This window comes from Pseudophryne corroboree, unplaced genomic scaffold (assembly GCF_028390025.1).
Source record: "Pseudophryne corroboree isolate aPseCor3 unplaced genomic scaffold, aPseCor3.hap2 scaffold_1218, whole genome shotgun sequence".
NCBI classification, from domain to species: Eukaryota; Metazoa; Chordata; class Amphibia; order Anura; family Myobatrachidae; genus Pseudophryne; species Pseudophryne corroboree.
Window position 1 is genome coordinate 30,001 of NW_026967844.1, and position 19,942 is coordinate 49,942.

The window sequence follows — 19,942 nt, forward strand, 5'->3', positions numbered from 1 at the left end:
AGCCCGTCGCTGAGGGGGTGGGGCTTCTCCCTCAGCACTCACCAGCGCCATTTTCTCCACAGCACCGCTGAGGGGAAGCTCCACGGACTCTCCCCTGCTTATACCACGGTAGAAAGAGGGTCTTAAAGAAGAGGGGGGCACATAATTAGGCGCATATATATATGGAAATACAGCGCTACTGGGTAAACATAAAATTATTGTGTTTTTTTCCTGGGTCATATAGCGCTGGGGTGTGTGCTGGCATACTCTCTCTCTCTGTCTCTCCAAAGGGCCTTGTTGGGGAACTGTCCTCAGATAAGAGGATTCCCTGAGTGTATGGTGTGTCGGTACACGTGTGTCGACATGTCTGAGGTAGAAGGCTCTCCTAGAGAGGAGCAGGAGCAAATTAATGTGGTGTCTCCATCGACAACGCCGACACCTGACTGGATGGATATGTGGAATGTTTTAAGTGCTAATGTAAACTTATTACACAAGAGATTAGACAAAGCTGAAGCTAGGGAACAGTCAGGGAGTCAACCCATGCCTGTCCCTATGTCGCAGGGACCTTCGGGGTCTCAAAAGCGCCCACTATCCCAAATAGTTGACACAGATACCGACACAGATTCTGACTCCAGTGTCGACTACGATGATGCAAAGTTACAGCCAAAATTGGCTAAATGTATTCGATATATGATTATTGCAATAAAAGATGTTTTGCACATCACAGAGTCCCCTGTCCCTGACACGAGGGTACACATGTATAAGGGAAAGAAACCTGAGATAACCTTTCCCCCCTCACATGAGTTGAACGAATTATGTGAAAAAGCTTGGGAATCTCCAGACAAAAAGCTGCAGATTCCCAAAAGGATTCTTATGGCGTATCCTTTCCCGCCAATGGACAGGATACGGTGGGAATCCTCCCCTAGGGTGGATAAAGCATTGACACGCTTATCCAAAAAGGTAGCGCTGCCATCCCAGGATACGGCTACCATCAGGGACCCTGCTGACCGCAAGCAGGAGGTTACCCTAAAGTCCATTTACACACATTCTGGTACCTTACTCAGACCGGCAATTGCGTCGGCCGGGGTTGTAGCGCGGTGGCAGCATGGACAGATACCTTATCAGCAGAGATTGAGACCCTAGATAAGGATGCTATGTTATTGACCATAGGGCATATAAAAGATGCTGTCCTATATATGAGAGATGCTCAAAGTGACATTAGTCTACTGGGTTCTAGAATAAACGCTATGTCGATTTCTGCTAGACGAGTCCTATGGACCCGGCAATGGACAGGTGATGCCGACTCAAAAAGGCATATGGAGGTTTTACCTTACAGGGGTGAGGAATTGTTTGGGAAAGGTCTCTCGGACCTAGTCTCCACAGCTACAGCTGGTAAATCAAATTTTTTGCCTTATATTCCCTCACAGCCTAAGAAAGCACCACATTATCAAATGCAGTCCTTTCGATCACAGAGAAACAAGAAAGTACGAGGTGCGTCCTTTCTTGCCAGAGGTAAGGGCAGAGGGAAGAAGCTGCACAACACAGCTAGTTCCCAGGAACAGAAGTCCTCCCCGGCCTCTACAAAATCCACCCACATGACGCTGGGGCTCCGCTAAAGGAGTCCGCCCAGTTGAGGGCACGTCTTCGAGTTTTCAGCCACATCTGGGTTCATTCGCAGGTGGATCCCTAGGCAATAGAAATTGTTTCTCAGGGTTACAAGCTGAAATTCGAAGAGGTGCCTCCTCGCCGGTTTTTCAAATCGGCCCTACCATCTTCTCCCCAGGAAAGGGAGATAGTGTTAAATGCAATTCACAAATTGTATCTTCAACATATGCAGATGAGGGTTCCAGCCAACTTTGGCCCACTGCTTGGATGACATCACCGTATGTAAATCCGTCTTCTGCAGACCTTCTCCCAGGAATGCTTGTACTAGTTGTTGCATTTGGTTTGTTGTTTGGGCGTGCTTCAGTATTAGGCAGCCTTCTGCCCTCCCATGTTCATCTGAAAATATGTGTTCTCCCGGCAGTTGTTGTCCCCAGATGAGAGTTCCCTTGTGCTGCCTCAGTTGAATCTCCTTTACTTGACAGAGATGTGCCTGAGCAGCGGCCCTCCCCAGCCCTATCTCAAATCATACTTATTTTGCATAGGAGATACCATGGTCATAAAGATTGTTCTCCCAGGGTGAGGTTCATTCATTGCATTCTGGGTATGCTGACCCCTGTGATTTCCCCAAATGTGGGAAACTCAACTGCATTATTTGTGGTAGTGGGGGACTGTGTTTGTGTTTTCCTCTTGTCAGCTCTGGTAAAAGTCAGATTTCTTTGTCTCAGATCTTCCTCTAGCCTTGTTCTTCTTTCGAGAGTTCCATTGTGCTGCCTCAGTTTGATCTCCTTCACTTGACAGGGGGGTACCCGAGCAGCGACCCTCCCCAGCTCTAGCCCAACTCCTACATACCTGCCAGGTGAGATACTATGATCATGAAGGTGCTTCTCCCAGGGCAAGGCTCACCCATTGCACTCTGGGTGTGCTGCTCCTGCGATTTCCCCAAATGTGGGAAACTTGACTGCATAATTTGTGTTTCCCCTGGTCGGCTCTCGTATAATTCAGATCTCTTTGTCTCAGGTCTCTCTCCAGCCTAGTTTGCTGTCTGTTTCCACTTCTGTTTTCTTGAGCCGCTCCCTTCTATGCCCTTGCGCACTATCCTGACTTCTCCCGTCTGCTTACTTTGTGCCTTCCAACGCACAATGCGAACTACAGGTAGTGCTGCAGGGCCCACACCCTTTTACTTGCCGTACAGAGCAGCTCTGGAGCTGTTACAGTGCCCAGCTGCTGCAAGAAATCAGCTTGAATGCTTCAGGGGCTGGGGCATAGCCAACATGAGCCCCACACCGAAGGAGGGTGGAGGTATTTAATGCGAACTAGGGGTCATCCAAGCACCGCAAAAGGCCGCCATGCCCTGCATAACCCTTTTCTCTTTTCATATGCAGATGAGGGTTCCAGCCAACTTTGGCCCACTGCTTGGATGACATCACCGTATGCAAATCCGTCTTCTGCAGACCTTCTCCCAGGAATGCTTTTACTAGTTGTTACATTTGGTTTGTTGTTTGGGGGTGCTTCAGTATTAGGCAGCCTTCTGCCCTCCCATGTTCATCTGAAAATATGTGTTCTCCCTGCAGTTGTTGTCCCCAGATGAGAGTTCCCTTGTGCTGCCTCAGTTGAATCTCCTTTACTTGACAGAGATGTGCCTGAGCAGCGGCCCTCCCCAGCCCTATCCCAAATCATACTTATTTTGCATAGGAGTTTCCATGGTCATGAAGATTGTTCTCCCAGGGTGAGGTTCATTCATTGCATTCTGGGTATGCTGACCCCTGTGATTTCCCCAAATGTGGGAAACTCGACTGCATTAATTGTGGTAGTGGGGGACTGTGTTTGTGCTTTCCTCTGGTCAGCTCTGGTAAAAGACAGATTTCTTTGTCTCAGATCTTCCTCTAGCCTTGTTCTTTTTTCGAGAGTTTCCTTGTGCTGCCTCAGTTGGATCTCCTTCACTTGACAGGGGGGTGCCCGAGCAGCGACCCTCCCCATCTCTAGCCCAACTCCTACTTACCTGCCAGGTGAGATACTATGATCATGAAGGTGCTTCTCCCAGGGCAAGGCTCACCCATTGCACTCTGGGTGTGCTGCTCCTACGATTTCCCCAAATGTGGGACACTTGACTGCATAATTTGTGTTTCCTCTAGTCGGCTACTCGTATAATTCAGATCTCTTTGTCTCAGGTCTCTCTCCAGCCTAGTTTGCTGTCTGTTTCCACTTCTCTTTTCTTGAGCCGCTGCCTTCTATGCCCTTGTGCACTCTCCTGACTTCTCCTGTCTGCTTACTTTGTGCCTTCCAACGCACAATGCAAACTACAGGTAGTGCTGCAGGGCCCACACCCTTTTACTTGCCTTTCAGAGCAGCTCTGGAGCTGTTACAGTGCCCAGCTGCTGCAAGAAATCAGCTTGAATGCTTCAGGGGCTGGGGCATAGCCAACATGAGCCCCACACCGACGGAGGGTGGAGGTGTTTAATGCGAACTAAGGGTCATCCAAGCGCCGCAAAAGGCCGCCATGCCCTGCATACCCCTTTTCTCTTTTCATATGCAGATGAGGGTTCCAGCCAACTTTGGCCCACTGCTTGGATGACATCACCGTATGCAAATCCGTCTTCTGCAGACCTTCCCCCAGGAATGCTTGTACTAGTTGTTGCATTTGGTTTGTTGTTTGGGGTGCTTCAGTATTAGGCAGCCTTCTGCTCTCCCATGTTCATCTGAAAATATGTGTTCTCCCTGCAGTTGTTGTCCCCAGATGAGAGTTCCCTTGTGCTGCCTCAGTTGAATCTCCTTTACTTGACAGAGATGTGCCTGAGCAGCGGCCCTCCCCAGCCCTATCCCAAATCATACTTATTTTGCATAGGAGATACCATGGTCATGAAGATTGTTCTCCCAGGGTGAGGTTCATTCATTGCATTCTGGGTATGCTGACCCCTGTGATTTCCCCAAATGTGGGAAACTCGACTGCATTATTTGTGGTAGTGGGGGACTGTGTTTGTGCTTTCCTCTGGTCAGCTCTGGTAAAAGTCAGATTTCTTTGCCTCAGATCTTCCTCTAGCCTTGTTTTTTTTCGAGAGTTTCCTTGTGCTGCCTCAGTTGGATCTCCTTCACTTGACAGGGGGGTATCCGAGCAGCGACCCTCCCCAGCTCAAGCCCAACTCCTACTTACCTGCCAAGTGAGATACTATGATCAGGAAGGTGCTTCTACCAGGGCAAGGCTCACCCATTGCACTCTGGGTGTGCTGCTCCTACGATTTCCCCAAATGTGGGACACTTGACTGCATAATTTGTGTTTCCTCTGGTCGGCTACTCGTATAATTCAGATCTCTTTGTCTCAGGTCTCTCTCCAGCCTAGTTTGCTGTCTGTTTCCACTTCTCTTTTCTTGAGCCCCTGCCTTCTATGCCCTTGTGCACTCTCCTGACTTCTCCTGTCTGCTTACTTTGTGCCTTCCAACGCACAATGCAAACTACAGGTAGTGCTGCAGGGCCAACACCCTTTTACTTGCCTTACAGAGCAGCTCTGGAGCTGTTACAGTGCCCAGCTGCTGCAAGAAATCAGCTTGAATGCTTCAGGGGCTGGGGCATAGCCAACATGAGCAGCAAGATGCAGCACTGGACTATTAGTAATGTACTGTTGTATGCTGAGCACCACAATGCAGCACAAGACAATGAGCAGTGATACTGAGCACTGATGAGGATACTACAGAGAACTGACACTGAGCAGGAGAGACACACTACTAGTATTACTGAGCAGCAATAAGTAACCACTGATACTGGGCACTGATATTGAGATTTCCACTGAGAGAACATAGCCACGTCCTCTCCGCTCTCTCTTCAATGCACGAGTAAAAATGGCGGCAACGCGCAGCTCTTTATATGGAATCCGAATCTCGCGAGAATCCGACAGCGGGATGATGACATTTTCCCTTGTTCAGGTTTTCCGAGTCAGGCGGGAACAACCGAGCCTGCCTCGGACCAGTGTAAACCACGTGGAGTTCGTCGGGAATTCGGTTCTCGGAGAACCGAACCCGCTCCTCTATATATACTATATTACTATGTTACTGTAGTATACAGAACACCACAATGCAATGAGCAGTGATAGTGAGCACTGATGAGGATACTAGAACTGACACTGAGCAGCAAGATGCAGCACTGGACTATTAGTAATGTACTGTAGTATGCTGAGCACCACAATGCAGCACAAGACAATGAGCAGTGATACTGAGCACTGATGAGGATACTACTGAGAACTGACACTGAGCAGGAGAGACACACTACTAGTATTACTGAGCAGCAATAAGTAACCACTGATACTGAGCACTGATATTGAGATTTCCACTGAGAGAACATAGCCACGTCCTCTCCGCTCTCTCTTCAATGCACGAGTAAAAATGGCAGCAACGCGCAGCTCTTTATATGTTACAGTGCCCAGCTGCTGCAAGAAATCAGCTTGAATGCTTCAGGGGATGGGGCATGGCCAACATGAGCCCCACACCAAAGGAGGGTGGGGGTGTTTAATGCAAACTAGGGGTCATCCAAGCACTGCAAAAGGCCGCCATGCCCTGCATGCCCCTTTTCTCTATGGAATCCGAATCAGCATGAATGCTTCAGGGGATGGGGCATGGCCAACATGAGCCCCACACCAAAGGAGGGTGGGGGTGTTTAATGCGAACTAGGGGTCATCCAAGCACTGCAAAAGGCCGCCATGCCCTGCATGCCCCTTTTCTCTTTTTATATGCAGATGAGGGTTCCAGCCAACTTTGGCCCACTGCTTGGATGACATCACCGTATGCAAATCCTTCTGCTGCAGACCTTCCCCCAGGAATGCTTGTACTAGTTGTTGGATATGGTTTGATATTTGATGGTGCTTCAGTATTAGGCAGCCTTCCGCCCTCCCATGTTCATCTGAAAAGATGTGGTCTCCCTGCAGTTGTTGTCCCCAGACGAGAGTTCCCTTGTGCTTCCTCAGTTGAATCTCCTTAACTTGACGGGGGAGGGGCTGCCCGAGCTGCCACCCTCCCCAGCCCTATCCCAACTCATACTTATTTTACATATTAGATCTCTTGATCATGAAGATTGTTCTCACAGGGTGAGGTTCATCCATTATATTTTAAAATAGGAAGGTACAAATTACATATTTGAATTGCATCTATGTGCTGGATTCAAATGTCCCCCCCCCCTTCCTTTCTCAATTGTGCCCGTCAGCAGCTATTCTAAGGTTGCTGCCAATGGGTGTGACACATTCATTTCTTCTGTGGGGTACACTGGACTCCACAAGGATTCACATTGGGGTGTAGAGTAGGATCTTGATCTGAGGCACCAACCGGCTCAAAGCTTTTGACTGTTCCCAAGAAGCTCAGTGCATTCTCCTCTATAACCCCGCTTCCATGAACAGGGAGCTCAGTTTGTAGTTGGTGCCTTCAGTAGCAGGCCAATTAACAGGGGCCTGCCTCAGGCAGCCTATTCTTAGCTATTAATTTTGACAAGAAAAGAAGAACTTGTTTTATGAGAATCTACAAGGGCTGCAGCAGGCTAGGTCTAATAGACATCTTTACTGCAGCTTCATCACTCCCAGCGGCGCTGTATACTCCCGTGCCCTGGTTGCTGGGTCACTGCAGCGGAGGCTCCGGTTTCATCCTAAGGTCAGTCACACACACACCACCCTTCCGGATCACGAGGCCGCTGATGAAGGGGAGCGAGGCCGTAGGGGGTGGGCCGTGTGCGCACTGCGGTGGACACTGATTACTGGGCAGCCGCTCCACTAGCCACCAGGTACAGTTAAGGAGCACAGGTCTGGGGGTTTTTCTCCTATATTAACCCAATTTTGTACTGCCCGCAGCGCATTGTGATAGGTAATAGGGCCTGATTCAGGTTGGATTGCAATCACAATAAGCGATCCAACTGCAAAAATTGCTAAGAGCATACGCATGTGCCTGCATTTTCTGCGGCACCCCGCAGAGAATGTGATCGCCTCTGCCTGTCAATCGGGGCGGGGAAGGGGGGGAGAGGTGGGTCAGCAACACTCCATTTCCAAGTCAGGGATGGAGCGGTGCGGGGGCAAGGCTTCAAAATGGGGTCTGCAACGGAGGAGACACAGGGGGCGTGGTCACAGCGGCTGTATGACATCACATTCAGCCGCTGTGATCACAAAAATGGTGGCGGCTTCCTGCGCGCACATACAGTCTGCACCAGCAGGAGCCTACACCATTTTTTATGATCACGCTGAACTGCAGTGCGACTGCAATTACAGCATGGTCAAGAAGGGAGGCGTCATGCTGGGTGGCCATGCCCTGTCACTGTGCAGGAGCCAGCACCGCTCACACACTAGTCCCCGGGTGCAGCCCCCAACCCCCGGGACACCCGGAGCAACAAAATGTAGATTCAGGCCACCAGGCCACGCCCCTACCTATGAAACCATGCCTCCTTTTTACCATTGCGCTGCTTATCTGCGCGCACTGCATACAATCTCCCTCGCCACCTCTCTGGGTGTCACCAGTGATAGTGACACCTCTGCCATGCTTGTAGCAGCTGGTCCTAAGATCTACGCCTCACACCCTGAGTGTTTGCCCTTGTGACTTGTTGATCATCATAGCGAAGCAGATGCTTACAGAAAACTGCAGGGGCTTAGATTGAAAATAAAAAAAATGATGGGTATAAGGTAGAGAGGAGCGGGTTTGGTTCTCCGAGAACCGAATTCCCCACGAACTCCACGTGGTTTACACTGGTCCGAGGCAGGCTCGGTTGTTCCCGCCTGACTCGGAAAACCTGAACAAGGGAAAATGTCATCATCCCGCTGTCGGATTCTTGCGAGATTCGGATTCCATAGAGAAAAGGGGCATGCAGGGCACGGCGGCCTTTTGCAGTGCTTGGATGACCCCTTGTTCGCATTAAACACCCCCACCCTCCTTTGGTGTGGGGCTCATGTTGGCCATGCCCCATCCCCTGAAGCATTCAAGCTGATTTCTTGCAGCAGCTGGGCACTGTAACAGCTCCAGAGCTGCTCTGTAAGGCAAGTAAAAGGGTGTGGGCCCTGCAGCACCACCTGTAGTTCGCATTGTGCGTTGGAAGGCACAAAGTAAGCAGACGGGAGGAGAAGTCAGGATAGTACACAAGGGCATCCTTTTCTCTTAGTCCGTAGAGGATGCTGGGGTCACATTAAGAACCATGGGGTATAGACGGGATCCGCAAGAGACATGGGCACTTTAAGACTTTCAAAGGGTGTGAACTGGCTCCTCCCTCTATGCCCCTCCTCCAGACTCCAGTTATAGGAACTGTGCCCAGGGAGACGGACATTTCGATGAAAGGATTTATAGTTAAACTAAGGTGAGCATCTTACCAGCTCACACCTTAAGCATGCCGCAGAACGTGGCATTCAACAGAACACAAGCCAACGGCATGAACAATTGCAGCAAAAAGCTGACCAGAACCGTAACACAACATGTGTATAACCACAAGTAATAACTGCAGACACAGTATGGACTGGGACGGGTGCCCAGCATCCTCTACGTACTAAGAGAAAAGGATTTACCGGTAGGTATTAAAATCCTATTTTCTCATACGACCTAGAGGATGCTGGGGTCACATTAAGAACCATGGGGTTATACCAAAGCTCTTGAACGGGTGGGAGAGTGCGTACGACTCTGCAGCACCGAATGACCCAACTTGAGGTTATCATCAGCCAAGGTATCAAACTTGTAAAACTTAGCAAAAGTGTTTACTAAATAGCTGCTCGGCAAAGTTGCAATGCCGAGACTCCCCGACCAGCTGCCCAGGATGAACCCACCTTTCTAGTAGAATGGGTCTTCACCTAATTCAGTAACGGCAATCCTGCCGTGGAATGAGCATGCTGAATCTTACCACAGATCCAGCGCATAATGGTCTGCATGGAAGCAGGACACCCAATCATGTTGGGAGCATACAGGACAAACAGAGCCTCTGTTTTGCCTAATCTGAACCGTTCTGGTGACATAAATTTTCAAAGTTCTGACCACAGCCAGAGACTTTGACTCAACGAAGGTGTCAGTGGCCAAAGGCACCATGTGGAAAGATGAACCACCTTCGGCAGAAATTGTTGACGTGTCCTCAATTCTGCTCTATCTTCATGAAAGATCAAATAAAGGCTCTTGTGATACTGCATGGTTTGTACTGTTTTCCATGTGCTCCCAGATCTTTCAAGCAAGTAGCATGGTCAAGAAAGTTCTGTTTGAAAAGAAACAAACATTTACTGTCATTGTTATGCAAATAAACTTACATTAAAGCTAACAAGAAAGCACACTCGTTCTGTCTTTAAACTGATAAAAGAAACCCCAATAATATGGGGCATGCAAAAATTGAGATAAAACTCAGTTTTGCTCCTCTCCACGGAAATCTTTAATAAAAGGCGAAATATTTGTTAGTTCTGAAGAGAAACCAGAGCATGACCAAGATTCCACCTGTCGCCTGAGTGCCATGCCAGCAGTTCTCATTCAGCTCAAAGTGAGCACCCAATTTGAATGAAAGAAAGCAGATTTCTCACCAGGCTTCCCCTTGCTATAAACATGGTTTGTACTCTTTTCCATGTGCTCCCAGATCTTTCAAACAATTAGTGTGGTCAAGAAAGTTCTGTTTGAAAAGAAACAAACATTTACTGTAATTTCTATGCAAATGAGCTTACATTAAAGCACACTCGTTCTATCTTTAAACCAATAAAATAAAACCCCAATAAGATGGGGCATGCAAAAATTGAGATAAAACTCAGTTTTGCTCCTCTCCACGGAAATCTTTAGTAAAAGGCGAAAGATTTGTTCGTTCTGAAGAGAAACCACAGCATGACCAAGATTCTACCTGTCGCCTGAGTGCCATGCCAGCAGTCCTCATTCAGCTCAAAGTGAGCACCCAATTTGAAAGAAAGAAAGCAGATTTCTCACCAGGCTTCCCCTTGCTATAAACATGGTTTGTACTCTTTTCCATGTGCTCCCAGATCTTTCAAGCAATTAGTATAGTCAAGAAAGTTCTGTTTGAAAAGAAACAAACATTTACTGTCATTTCTACGCAAATGAGCTTACATTAAAGCACACTCGTTCTATCTTTAAACTGATAAAAGAAACCCCAATAGGACGGGGCATGCAAAAATTGAGATAAAACTCAGTTTTGCTCCTCTCCACGGAAATCTTTAGTAAAAGGCGAAAGATTTGTTCGTTCTGAAGAGAAACCAGAGCATGACCAAGATTCCACCTGTCGCCTGAGTGCCATGCCAGCAGTCCTCATTCAGCTCAAAGTGAGCACCCAATTTGAAAGAAAGAAAGCAGATTTCTCACCAGGCTTCCCCTTGCTATAAGCATGGTTTGTACTCTTTTCCATGTGCTCCCAGATCTTTCAAGCAATTAGTATGGTCAAGAAAGTTCTGCTTGAAAAGAAACAGACATTTATTGTCATTGTTATGCAAATATACTTACATTAAAGCTAACAAGAAAGCACACTCGTTCTGTCTTTAATCCGATAAAAGAAACCCCAATAATATGGGACATGCAAAAATTGAGATAAAACTCAGTTTTGCTCCTCTCCACGGAAATCTTTAGTAAAAGGCGAAAGATTTGTTCGTTCTGAAGAGAAACCAGAGCATGACCAAGATTCCACCTGTCGCCTGAGTGCCGTGCCAGCAGTCCTCATTCAGATCAAAGTGAGCGCCCAATTTGAAAGAAAGCAGATTTCTCACCTGTCTTCTCCTTGCTATAAGCATGGTTTGTACTGTATTCCATGTGCTCCCAGATCTTTCAAGCAAGTAGCATGGTCAAGAAAGTTCTGTTTGAAAAGAAACAAACATTTACTGTCATTTCTATTAGAGATGAGCGGGTTCGGTTTCTTTGAATCCGAACCCGCACGAACTTCACTTTTTTTTCCACGGGTCCGAGCGACTCGGATCTTCCCGCCTTGCTCGGTTAACCCGAGCGCGCCCGAACGTCATCATGATGCTGTCGGATTCTCGCGAGGCTCGGATTCTATCGCGAGACTCGGATTCTATATAAGGAGCCGCGCGTCGCCGCCATTTTCACTCGTGCATTGAGATTGATAGGGAGAGGACGTGTCTGGCGTCCTCTCCATTAGAATAGAGATAGATAGATTAGATAGAGAGAGATTGTGCAGAGTCGCAGACAGAGTTAGTTTACCACAGTCAGTGACCAGTGCAGTTGCTAGTTAACTTTTATTTAATATAATATATCCGTTCACTTCTCTCTGCTATATCCGTTCTCTGCCTGAAAAAAAAAACGATACACAGCACAGTCAGTCACACAATGTGACTCAGTCTGTGTGCACTCAGCTCAGCCCAGTGTGCTGCACAGTCATCAATGTATAAATTAAAAGCTTATAATTAATTGTGGGGGAGACTGGGGAGCACTGCAGGTTGTTAGCAGGAGCCAGGAGTACAATTATATTAATTAACAGTGCACACTTTTGCTGCAGGAGTGGTGACCAGTGCCTGACCACCAGTATAGTATTGTTGTATACTACTAATATCTCTTTAAATATCAACCAGTCTATATTAGCAGCAGACACAGTACAGTGCGGTAGTTCACGGCTGTGGCTACCTCTGTGTCGGCACACGGCAGGCAGTCCGTCCGACCAGAATTGTATTATTTATTATTATATACCTACCACCTAACCGTGGTTTTTTTTTCATTCTTTATACCGTCATAGTGTCATCCTAATTGTTACGAGTATACTACTATCTCTTTATCAACCAGTGTACAGTGCGGTAGTTCACGGCTGTGGCTACCTCTGTGTCGGCACACGGCAGGCAGTCCGTCCGACCAGAATTGTATTATTTATTATTATATACCTACCACCTAACCGTGGTTTTTTTTTCATTCTTTATACCGTCATAGTGTCATCCTAATTGTTACGAGTATACTACTATCTCTTTATCAACCAGTGTACAGTGCGGTAGTTCACGGCTGTGGCTACCTCTGTGTCGGCACACGGCAGGCAGTCCGTCCGACCAGAATTGTATTATTTATTATTATATACCTACCACCTAACCGTGGTTTTTTTTTCATTCTTTATACCGTCATAGTGTCATCCTAATTGTTACGAGTATACTACTATCTCTTTATCAACCAGTGTACAGTGCGGTAGTTCACGGCTGTGGCTACCTCTGTGTCGGCACACGGCAGGCAGTCCGTCCGACCAGAATTGTATTATTTATTATTATATACCTACCACCTAACCGTGGTTTTTTTTTCATTCTTTATACCGTCATAGTGTCATCCTAATTGTTACGAGTATACTACTATCTCTTTATCAACCAGTGTACAGTGCGGTAGTTCACGGCTGTGGCTACCTCTGTGTCGGCAGTCGGCAGGCAGTCCGTCCATCCATAATTGTATTATTATTATAATATATACCACCTAACCGTGGTTTTTTTTTCATTCTTTATACCGTCATAGTGTCATACTAGTTGTTACGAGTATACTACTATCTCTTTATCAACCAGTGTACAGTGCGGTAGTTCACGGCTGTGGCTACCTCTGTGTCGGCAGTCGGCAGGCAGTCCGTCCATCCATAATTGTATTATTATTATAATATATACCACCTAACTGTGGTTTTTTTTTGCATTCTTTATACCGTCGTCATAGTGTCATACTAGTTGTTACGAGTATACTACTATCTCTTTATCAACCAGTGTACAGTGCGGTAGTTCACGGCTGTGGCTACCTCTGTGTCGGCAGTCGGCAGGCAGTCCGTCCATCCATAATTGTATTATTATTATAATATATACCACCTAACCGTGGTTTTTTTTTCATTCTTTATACCGTCGTCATAGTGTCATACTAGTTGTTACGAGTATACTACTATCTCTTTATCAACCAGTGTACAGTGCGGTAGTTCACGGCTGTGGCTACCTCTGTGTCGGCAGTCGGCAGGCAGTCCGTCCATCCATAATTGTATTATTATTATAATATATACCACCTAACCGTGGTTTTTTTTTCATTCTTTATACCGTCGTCATAGTGTCATACTAGTTGTTACGAGTATACTACTATCTCTTTATCAACCAGTGTACAGTGCGGTAGTTCACGGCTGTGGCTACCTCTGTGTCGGCAGTCGGCAGGCAGTCCGTCCATCCATAATTGTATTATTATTATAATATATACCACCTAACCGTGGTTTTTTTTTCATTCTTTATACCGTCGTCATAGTGTCATACTAGTTGTTACGAGTATACTACTATCTCTTTATCAACCAGTGTACAGTGCGGTAGTTCACGGCTGTGGCTACCTCTGTGTCGGCAGTCGGCAGGCAGTCCGTCCATCCATAATTGTATTATTATTATAATATATACCACCTAACCGTGGTTTTTTTTTCATTCTTTATACCGTCGTCATAGTGTCATACTAGTTGTTACGAGTATACTACTATCTCTTTATCAACCAGTGTACAGTGCGGTAGTTCACGGCTGTGGCTACCTCTGTGTCGGCAGTCGGCAGGCAGTCCGTCCATCCATAATTGTATTATTATTATAATATATACCACCTAACCGTGGTTTTTTTATACCACCTAACCGTGGCAGTCCGTCCATAATTGTATACTAGTATCCAATCCATCCATCTCCATTGTTTACCTGAGGTGCCTTTTAGTTCTGCCTATAAAATATGGAGAACAAAAAAGTTGAGGTTCCAAAATTAGGGAAAGATCAAGATCCACTTCCACCTCGTGCTGAAGCTGCTGCCACTAGTCATGGCCGAGACGATGAAATGCCAGCAACGTCGTCTGCCAAGGCCGATGCCCAATGTCATAGTACAGAGCATGTCAAATCCAAAACACCAAATATCAGAAAAAAAAGGACTCCAAAACCTAAAATAAAATTGTCGGAGGAGAAGCGTAAACTTGCCAATATGCCATTTACCACACGGAGTGGCAAGGAACGGCTGAGGCCCTGGCCTATGTTCATGGCTAGTGGTTCAGCTTCACATGAGGATGGAAGCACTCAGCCTCTCGCTAGAAAACTGAAAAGACTCAAGCTGGCAAAAGCACCGCAAAGAACTGTGCGTTCTTTGAAATCCCAAATCCACAAGGAGAGTCCAATTGTGTCGTTTGCGATGCCTGACCTTCCCAACACTGGACGTGAAGAGCATGCGCCTTCCACTATTTGCATGCCCCCTGCAAGTGCTGGAAGGAGCACCCGCAGTCCAGTTCCTGATAGTCAGATTGAAGATGTCAGTGTTGAAGTACACCAGGATGAGGAGGATATGGGTGTTGCTGGCGCTGGGGAGGAAATTGACCAGGAGGATTCTGATGGTGAGGTGGTTTGTTTAAGTCAGGCACCCGGGGAGACACCTGTTGTCCGTGGGAGGAATATGGCCGTTGACATGCCAGGTGAAAATACCAAAAAAATCAGCTCTTCGGTGTGGAGGTATTTCACCAGAAATGCGGACAACAGGTGTCAAGCCGTGTGTTCCCTTTGTCAAGCTGTAATAAGTAGGGGTAAGGACGTTAACCACCTCGGAACATCCTCCCTTATACGTCACCTGCAGCGCATTCATAATAAGTCAGTGACAAGTTCAAAAACTTTGGGTGACAGCGGAAGCAGTCCACTGACCAGTAAATCCCTTCCTCTTGTAACCAAGCTCACGCAAACCACCCCACCAACTCCCTCAGTGTCAATTTCCTCCTTCCCCAGGAATGCCAATAGTCCTGCAGGCCATGTCACTGGCAAGTCTGACGAGTCCTCTCCTGCCTGGGATTCCTCCGATGCATCCTTGCGTGTAACGCCTACTGCTGCTGGCGCTGCTGTTGTTGCCGCTGGGAGTCGATGGTCATCCCAGAGGGGAAGTCGTAAGCCCACTTGTACTACTTCCAGTAAGCAATTGACTGTTCAACAGTCCTTTGCGAGGAAGATGAAATATCACAGCAGTCATCCTACTGCAAAGCGGATAACTGAGTCCTTGACAACTATGTTGGTGTTAGACGTGCGTCCGGTATCCGCCGTTAGTTCACAGGGAACTAGACAATTTATTGAGGCAGTGTGCCCCCGTTACCAAATACCATCTAGGTTCCACTTCTCTAGGCAGGCGATACCGAGAATGTACACGGACGTCAGAAAAAGACTCACCAGTCTCCTAAAAAATGCAGTTGTACCCAATGTCCACTTAACCACGGACATGTGGACAAGTGGAGCAGGGCAGGGTCAGGACTATATGACTGTGACAGCCCACTGGGTAGATGTATGGACTCCCGCCGCAAGAACAGCAGCGGCGGCACCAGTAGCAGCATCTCGCAAACGCCAACTCTTTCCTAGGCAGGCTACGCTTTGTATCACCGCTTTCCAGAATACGCACACAGCTGAAAACCTCTTACGGCAACTGAGGAAGATCATCGCGGAATGGCTTACCCCAATTGGACTCTCCTGTGGATTTGTGGCATCGGACAACGCCAGCAATATTGTGTGTGCATTAAATATGGGCAAATTCCAGCACGTCCCATGTTTTGCACATACCTTGAATTTGGTGGTGCAGAATTTTTTAAAAAACGACAGGGGCGTGCAAGAGATGCTGTCGGTGGCCAGAAAAATTGCGGGACACTTTCGGCGTACAGGCACCACGTACAGAAGACTGGAGCACCACCAAAAACTACTGAACCTGCCCTGCCATCATCTGAAGCAAGAAGTGGTAACGAGGTGGAATTCAACCCTCTATATGCTTCAGAGGTTGGAGGAGCAGCAAAAGGCCATTCAAGCCTATACAATTGAGCACGATATAGGAGATGGAATGCACCTGTCTCAAGTGCAGTGGAGAATGATTTCAACGTTGTGCAAGGTTCTGATGCCCTTTGAACTTGCCACACGTGAAGTCAGTTCAGACACTGCCAGCCTGAGTCAGGTCATTCCCCTCATCAGGCTTTTGCAGAAGAAGCTGGAGGCATTGAAGAAGGAGCTAACACGGAGCGATTCCGCTAGGCATGTGGGACTTGTGGATGCAGCCCTTAATTCGCTTAACAAGGATTCACGGGTGGTCAATCTGTTGAAATCAGAGCACTACATTTTGGCCACCGTGCTCGATCCTAGATTTAAAGCCTACCTTGGATCTCTCTTTCCGGCAGACACAGGTCTGCTGGGGTTGAAAGACCTGCTGGTGACAAAATTGTCAAGTCAAGCGGAACGCGACCTGTCAACATCTCCTCCTTCACATTCTCCCGCAACTGGGGGTGCGAGGAAAAGGCTCAGAATTCCGAGCCCACCCGCTGGCGGTGATGCAGGGCAGTCTGGAGCGACTGCTGATGCTGACATCTGGTCCGGACTGAAGGACCTGCCAACGATTACGGACATGTCGTCTACTGTCACTGCATATGATTCTCTCAACATTGATAGAATGGTGGAGGATTATATGAGTGACCGCATCCAAGTAGGCACGTCACACAGTCCGTACTTATACTGGCAGGAAAAAGAGGCAATTTGGAGGCCCTTGCACAAACTGGCTTTATTCTACCTAAGTTGCCCTCCCACAAGTGTGTACTCCGAAAGAGTGTTTAGTGCCGCCGCTCACCTTGTCAGCAATCGGCGTACGAGGTTACATCCAGAAAATGTGGAGAAGATGATGTTCATTAAAATGAATTATAATCAATTCCTCCGCGGAGACATTGACCAGCAGCAATTGCCTCCACAAAGTACACAGGGAGCTGAGATGGTGGATTCCAGTGGGGACGAATTGATAATCTGTGAGGAGGGGGATGTACACGGTGATATATCGGAGGGTGAAGATGAGGTGGACATCTTGCCTCTGTAGAGCCAGTTTGTGCAAGGAGAGATTAATTGCTTCTTTTTTGGGGGGGGTCCAAACCAACCCGTCATATCAGTCACAGTCGTGTGGCAGACCCTGTCACTGAAATGATGGGTTGGTTAAAGTGTGCATGTCCTGTTTTGTTTATACAACATAAGGGTGGGTGGGAGGGCCCAAGGATAATTCCATCTTGCACCTCTTTTTTCTTTTCTTTTTCTTTGCATCATGTGCTGATTGGGGAGGGTTTTTTGGAAGGGACATCCTGCGTGACACTGCAGTGCCACTCCTAGATGGGCCCGGTGTTTGTGTCGGCCACTAGGGTCGCTAATCTTACTCACACAGCTACCTCATTGCGCCTCTTTTTTTCTTTGCGTCATGTGCTGTTTGGGGAGGGTTTTTTGGAAGGGACATCCTGCGTGACACTGCAGTGCCACTCCTAGATGGGCCCGGTGTTTGTGTCGGCCACTAGGGTCGCTAATCTTACTCACACAGTCAGCTACCTCATTGCGCCTCTTTTTTTCTTTGCGTCATGTGCTGTTTGGGGAGGGTTTTTTGGAAGGGCCATCCTGCGTGACACTGCAGTGCCACTCCTAGATGGGCCCGGTGTTTGTGTCGGCCACTAGGGTCGCTAATCTTACTCACACAGCTACCTCATTGCGACTCTTTTTTTCTTTGCGTCATGTGCTGTTTGGGGAGGGTTTTTTGGAAGGGCCATCCTGCGTGACACTGCAGTGCCACTCATAGATGGGCCCGGTGTTTGTGTCGGCCACTAGGGTCGCTAATCTTACTCACACAGCTACCTCATTGCGCCTCTTTTTTTCTTTGCGTCATGTGCTGTTTGGGGAGGGTTTTTTGGAAGGGACATCCTGCGTGACACTGCAGTGCCACTCCTAGATGGGCCCGGTGTTTGTGTCGGCCACTAGGGTCGCTTATCTTACTCACACAGCGACCTCGGTGCAAATTTTAGGACTAAAAATAATATTGTGAGGTGTGAGGTATTCAGAATAGACTGAAAATGAGTGTAAATTATGGTTTTTGAGGTTAATAATACTTTGGGATCAAAATGACCCCCAAATTCTATGATTTAAGCTGTTTTTTAGTGTTTTTGGAAAAAAACACCCGAATCCAAAACACACCCGAATCCGACAAAAATAATTCGGTGAGGTTTTGCCAAAACGCGTTCGAACCCAAAACACGGCCGCGGAACCGAACCCAAAACCAAAACACAAAACCCGAAAAATTTCAGGCGCTCATCTCTAATTTCTATGCAAATGAGCTTACATTAAAGCACACTCATTCTATCTTTAAACCGATAAAAGAAACCCCAAAAAGATGGGGCATGCAAAAATTGAGATAAAACTCGGTTTTGCTCCTCTCCACGGAAATCTTTAGTAAAAGGCGAAAGATTTGTTCGTTCTGAAGAGAAACCAGAGCATGACCAAGATTTTTATCTGAAAATATGTGTTCTCCCTGCAGTTGTTGTCCCCAGATGAGAGTTCCCTTGTGCTGCCTCAGTTGAATCTCCTTTACTTGACAGGGGGATGCTCGAGCAGCGACCCTCCCCAGCTCTAGCCCAACTCCTACTTACCTGCCAGGTGAGATACTATGATCATGAAGGTGCTTCTCCCAGGGCAAGGCTCACCCATTGCACTCTGGGTGTGCTGCTTCTGCGATTTCCCCAAATGTGGGAAACTTGACTGCATAATTTGTGTTTCCCCTGGTCGGCTCTCGTATAATTCAGATCTCTTTGTCTCAGGTCTCTCTCCAGCCTAGTTTGCTGTCTGTTTCTACTTCTCTTTTCTTGAGCCGCTCCCTTCTATGCCCTTGCGCACTATCCTGACTTCTCCCGTCTGCTTACTTTGTGCCTTCCAACGCACAATGCAAACTACAGGTAGTGCTGCAGGACCCACACCCTTTTACTTGCCTTACAGAGCGTCTCTGGAGCAGTTACAGTGCCCAGCTGCTGCAAGAAATCAGCTTGAATGCTTCAGGGGCTGGGGAATAGCCAACATGAGCCCCACACCGAAGGAGGGTGGAGGTGTGTAATGCGAACTAGGGGTCATCCAAGCGCCGCAAAAGGCCGCCATGCCCTGCACGCCCCTTGTCTCTTTTCATATGCAGACGAGGGTTGAAGCCAACTTTGACCCACTGTTTGGATGACATCACCATATGCAAATCCATCTGCTGCAGGCCTTCCCCCAGGAATGCTTGCACTAGTTGTTGCATTTGGTTTGTTGTTTGGGGGTGCTTCAGTATTAGGCAGCCTTCTGCCCTCCCATGTTCATCTGAAAATATATGTTCTCCCTGCAGTTGTTGTCCCCAGATGAGAGTTCCCTTGTGCTGCCTCAGTTGAATCTCCTTTACTTGACAGAGATGTGCCTGAGCAGCGGCCCTCCCCAGCCCTATCCCAAATCATACTTATTTTGCATAGGCGATACCATGGTCATGAAGATTGTTCTCCCAGGGTGAGGTTCATTCATTGCATTCTGGGTATGCTGACCCCTGTGATTTCCCCAAATGTGGGAAACTCGACTGCATTATTTGTGGTAGTGGGGGACTGTGTTTGTGCTTTCCTCTGGTCAGCTCTGGTAAAAATCAGATTTCTTTATCTCAGATCTTCCTCTAGC

At 47.6% G+C, this 19,942-nt stretch overlaps 13 non-coding genes across 13 annotated transcripts; 8 read left to right on the forward strand and 5 right to left on the reverse strand.

Moving 5' to 3' along the window:
* The first annotated feature begins 2,109 nt into the window (after positions 1 to 2,109).
* Positions 2,110 to 2,273, forward strand: LOC134992714 (U1 spliceosomal RNA). The gene has a single exon (XR_010196829.1). It is a non-coding gene; the product is annotated as a U1 spliceosomal RNA (small nuclear RNA).
* Positions 2,274 to 2,425: 152 nt separating this feature from the next.
* Positions 2,426 to 2,588, forward strand: LOC134992650 (U1 spliceosomal RNA). Its single transcript, XR_010196783.1, has one exon. It is a non-coding gene; the product is annotated as a U1 spliceosomal RNA (small nuclear RNA).
* A 671-nt stretch (positions 2,589 to 3,259) lies between these two features.
* Positions 3,260 to 3,423, forward strand: LOC134992735 (U1 spliceosomal RNA). The gene has a single exon (XR_010196849.1). It is a non-coding gene; the product is annotated as a U1 spliceosomal RNA (small nuclear RNA).
* Positions 3,424 to 3,575: 152 nt separating this feature from the next.
* On the forward strand, positions 3,576 to 3,739 carry LOC134992652 (U1 spliceosomal RNA). Its single transcript, XR_010196785.1, has one exon. It is a non-coding gene; the product is annotated as a U1 spliceosomal RNA (small nuclear RNA).
* Positions 3,740 to 4,409: 670 nt separating this feature from the next.
* On the forward strand, positions 4,410 to 4,573 carry LOC134992622 (U1 spliceosomal RNA). Its single transcript, XR_010196756.1, has one exon. It is a non-coding gene; the product is annotated as a U1 spliceosomal RNA (small nuclear RNA).
* Positions 4,574 to 4,724: 151 nt separating this feature from the next.
* LOC134992678 (U1 spliceosomal RNA) lies at positions 4,725 to 4,888 on the forward strand. The gene has a single exon (XR_010196798.1). It is a non-coding gene; the product is annotated as a U1 spliceosomal RNA (small nuclear RNA).
* Positions 4,889 to 9,865: 4,977 nt separating this feature from the next.
* LOC134992699 (U5 spliceosomal RNA) lies at positions 9,866 to 9,981 on the reverse strand. The gene has a single exon (XR_010196815.1). It is a non-coding gene; the product is annotated as a U5 spliceosomal RNA (small nuclear RNA).
* Positions 9,982 to 10,256: 275 nt separating this feature from the next.
* On the reverse strand, positions 10,257 to 10,372 carry LOC134992696 (U5 spliceosomal RNA). The gene has a single exon (XR_010196812.1). It is a non-coding gene; the product is annotated as a U5 spliceosomal RNA (small nuclear RNA).
* A 274-nt stretch (positions 10,373 to 10,646) lies between these two features.
* On the reverse strand, positions 10,647 to 10,762 carry LOC134992695 (U5 spliceosomal RNA). Its single transcript, XR_010196811.1, has one exon. It is a non-coding gene; the product is annotated as a U5 spliceosomal RNA (small nuclear RNA).
* Positions 10,763 to 11,048: 286 nt separating this feature from the next.
* Positions 11,049 to 11,164, reverse strand: LOC134992694 (U5 spliceosomal RNA). Its single transcript, XR_010196810.1, has one exon. It is a non-coding gene; the product is annotated as a U5 spliceosomal RNA (small nuclear RNA).
* A 7,471-nt stretch (positions 11,165 to 18,635) lies between these two features.
* LOC134992691 (U5 spliceosomal RNA) lies at positions 18,636 to 18,751 on the reverse strand. The gene has a single exon (XR_010196807.1). It is a non-coding gene; the product is annotated as a U5 spliceosomal RNA (small nuclear RNA).
* A 144-nt stretch (positions 18,752 to 18,895) lies between these two features.
* On the forward strand, positions 18,896 to 19,058 carry LOC134992642 (U1 spliceosomal RNA). Its single transcript, XR_010196775.1, has one exon. It is a non-coding gene; the product is annotated as a U1 spliceosomal RNA (small nuclear RNA).
* A 671-nt stretch (positions 19,059 to 19,729) lies between these two features.
* Positions 19,730 to 19,893, forward strand: LOC134992728 (U1 spliceosomal RNA). Its single transcript, XR_010196843.1, has one exon. It is a non-coding gene; the product is annotated as a U1 spliceosomal RNA (small nuclear RNA).
* The last annotated feature ends 49 nt before the right edge of the window (positions 19,894 to 19,942 follow it).